General features: G+C 67.3%; 1 protein-coding gene across 3 annotated transcripts in view; it reads right to left on the bottom strand.

Annotated features, from left to right (window-relative positions):
* The window catches only part of EGFL7 (EGF like domain multiple 7), a 9,430-nt gene extending 6,715 nt beyond the window's left edge, over window positions 1-2,715 (bottom strand). For all 3 annotated transcript variants that reach the window (XM_025860179.2, XM_073890106.1, XM_073890107.1), the window contains exons 1-2: window positions 2,541-2,715; window positions 921-1,011 (exon numbers count right to left, since the gene is read on the bottom strand). The gene's annotated coding sequence lies outside the window, so the exon portion shown is untranslated. The remainder of the gene's footprint in view (window positions 1-920; window positions 1,012-2,540) is intronic.
* Window positions 2,716-3,375: the final 660 nt, after the last annotated feature.

Below are 3,375 nucleotides of genomic sequence, written 5' to 3'. Positions count from 1 at the left end.
CCCCGGCCCGGCCCGCCCCGGGTGGGCTCTGAGCCCCCCCCCCGCCCGCCCCCATTGCGCAGATGGGGACACTGAGGCCCGCGGCGGACGGCGCCCCGTGGGCAGGGCAGTCCGTCAGCCCGAGCCCAGGACTCCAGACGCGCGCCCGCCTGAGCGCGCCGCCCCTCCTGAGCCCTCTCCGAGGCCCCGCAGCAGGACGCCGCAGGACTGGGACGCGGGTCAGGTGCCCGGAGGCCGCGTGGGGAGCCCGCTCTCGCCGGGGGAAGGGGGGCGGGTCCTCGACCTCCCAGGCTGAGCACCAAACCCTGCGGATGGCCATCACCACGGGGTGGCCAGCTCACTGGGCACCAGGGGCTCTAGCTGACCACTACCTTGCCGTCACCGTAGGGTGAACATAATGACCCCCAAGGCTCGGGCACCCCGTATTTACACGAGATCACACAGAGCTGTGACATGGCAGAGCCTGGCTGGATCCTAGGTGCGACCTCCCAACCAGTATGCCCGCTTAGGGACTCTGCGGGACTCCCACTGGGCACCCCCCTTCGTTCAGGACAGTCAGGACCACCGCTGGGTGTCCCTTAGGCCCTCGGGGAGTCCCTCTAGCCCTGTGGTCACCACCGGGGACTCCTGGGCTCCATTTCTGCATTTGTCACCCGGACTAAAGCAGCCCCTCGTGACAGCCCACCAAGGGGGGTGGTGGGAACCAGGTGCAGGCACGCCCCACCCGGGGCCTCTAGTATTATTTCGGTCACATCCACACCATGATTATCACGGCCCTCATCATGTGCGAGGTGCGGGGCCTGCCCCCCTCAGTGGAGCCTGGTCCCCGGTCACCTAAGTGCATGTGTGTGTAGAACATTTCCAGGCCCAGGCAGACCCCCTGCTCGTGCCGAGCATCTGAAGCTTGCTGTGGGACTCACCTGGAGAAGGGGCCTCTGTCATCCCCTGGACAGCGGTGGCCGCTGCTCTTCTGGCTGGCGGGGGCTCCCTGCACTTCTCTTGTGCCGGAGTCTGCAGGTCAGAGACGTAGTGTGGGTTAGCTTGCTGCCTTGGTCACCCTGATGTCCAGGGGCTGGGAAGGGGGCCAGGCTCCATGCCCCTGTGGGGGCCTCAGCCTGCGCGTGGTGTAACAGGCCTCCAGCCCCATGATGGCCGAAGCCAAATGGGTCTTCCCCTATTCTGCCTGTGGCTCACACCCTCAGCCTCGAGGGAGAGACACACCTGCTTGGGTCCCAGGAGATGGGGATGGACAGGCTGCTGGCCATGATGCTGAAGGTCTGCAAAGCCCAGGGTGCTGGGTAAGGGTCCTTTTTGGGGGAAGGGGAAGGCTTCTTGCAGAGCCAGTAGCTGTGGGCTGTCAGGCTAGGGCCCACTTTGGGGCGTGGGAGCTAAAGGAAGGGAGGGGACCCAGATGGCTGGACAGAAGCCCCCAGAATGAGAGGGCCCTGGAAGTCCCCCGCAGATGGTCTGAGGGCAGCTGGGGTGGCTGTGGCTGGGACACCTGCAGTCATGAGAGCAGGGTCCTGCCACTGAAGGACTTCAGGTCCCCTGGCCCCCAAACCCGAGCGGGGCAGCCCTCGCTCAGACCCACGCAGTGAAAGTTAAGAGCCAGTCCTAGGGGAGACCTTCCCCACTCAGACCCCTGCCCCATCCTGTCCCTGACCCTCTGAGCCCTGCAGCCTGGCTGGGTCTCTGGTCCTCACTCTGCTGCTAACCCCGGGCTGAGGCCTCATGTTCTGCTTCTCCATCTGAGCCACGGGGCTTCCCCAGACAGACCGCTGCGGTGGCCGTGGGACCACAGGAGCGGCAGAAGCCGAAGAGGCCTCCACTTGGGCTGGGGGGTCTTTGGGGGGGGACTCGAGCACTCTGGGCGGCGGGGGGAGAGGGGGAGCAGGGGCTCTCCCAGGGTCTGAGGTGGGCTGTCCCTCTGCCTGAGGACCCCACTCATGCCCCCGAAGCCAGCCCAGCAGGAAGTGGGGGGCTCCCCTGGTCCCGTGTGCTGTGCGCCCAAGGAGCACGGCTCATCCTGGCTGCAGAGTTGGCTTTGGGCTTCCTCTGCGTGAAGCTCCCTCTGCCTCCCCTCCCAGACCCACGTTGGGAGTGCTTGCCCACCCTTGGGGGATGGCCCTGGGACGCCCGGCTCTGAGCGGAGAGCCCGGCCAACCTTGGGGGCCCCTCCAGGACGGCAGAGTCAGCCAGGAGGTCGTGTGGAGAGGAAGGCCACAGGCTGCATCCGGCTTCTCCTCTCAGGGGCCACAGCAGCTGCGGGGCCACCCAGGGCTGAGTGCCCCCGTCGGGCAGGCCAGGGTTGGTCTAGACTGGGCCATCCGCAGCAGGCGCCCTTGGCCAAGGGGCCCGAGGGTCCTCCACGCAGTGGGGATGGCACCATTAGGGAGAAGAACGAGTTGGTGCCCGGAGAGCAGGGTGCAGAGGGGGCGCACGCAGGGGACACGTGCTGCGGTCCGAGGGTCGGTGGGAGCCAAGGGGGTGCCCGCCCTGCTCGGCCCGCTCCCTGGCCCCCAAGGCCACCCCTGCCATACCTGATACGGCCCGGGCCCGGGCCTGGCCACGGCCCCCATCGTGGCCCGCTCAGCCCAGAGGTGGATCCTCCCCGTCTCCGGCCACCCCAAGGCGCCTCCGGAGGCCGCCTGCCTGGCCTGACCACTGGAGCTTCCAGCTGGGCTGTGTGGGACAGCCGGCTCAGGGCAGGGAGGCTCCTCCCGGGGCGAGGAAGGGCGGCTTTTTATGCTCCATCCCGTGTAAATCAGGATTGGGATGGGCCCTTCCCGGCCGGACTTCCTGTGTGTGTTCCTCGCTGATAACAGGGAGCTGTCAGCGAACAAACAGGAGGCCCAGGGACGGGCGGGGGCCATCAAGGGGGTGGCCTGGCCGAGCTGTGGGCAGGGGTGGGGGAGCGGTCCCCTGGGATTTCAGAGTCTAACTCCAAAGCAGCCAGAGACCAGGCACAGGCCCGGCTGGCGACCCTGGGACCTACTGGTCTCAGCGTGTGACGGAGGACGTGGCACCCTGGGAAGCCACCTGCTGGGCCCCTTGGCCATGTTACTGGAGCTCCACAGGAGGGACTGTTTGTTCTGTGACCCTGGACTCTCCCCCATGGCCGGCACCTGCACCCCCAGATGTATATGCCCAGCGTGGGAATCTGGAGGGACCCCCGCCCTGGGAGGGGGCACCCAGCCAGAAGAGACCTGGGGATGGGCAAGACAGGCTAGTGGTCAGAGCACAGCCTGCCGCACGTGTCCCTGGGGCCCAGAGTGGCTCGGGAGGAAGGGGTGACAGGGAGGGGCGGTTGTCAGCCCAGAGACTAAGGCCTTCTCCACGAAGCGGCTACCCCAGGGGGGCGTTGAGCCCCCTGTT

Source organism: Callorhinus ursinus, unplaced genomic scaffold (assembly GCF_003265705.2).
Source record: "Callorhinus ursinus isolate GAN/ISIS: 27379988/994484 unplaced genomic scaffold, GSC_fseal_2.0 scaffold126, whole genome shotgun sequence".
NCBI classification, from domain to species: Eukaryota; Metazoa; Chordata; class Mammalia; order Carnivora; family Otariidae; genus Callorhinus; species Callorhinus ursinus.
The sequence above is the reverse complement of the archived record's forward strand: the minus strand, read 5'-3'. Positions and strand labels throughout refer to the sequence as shown.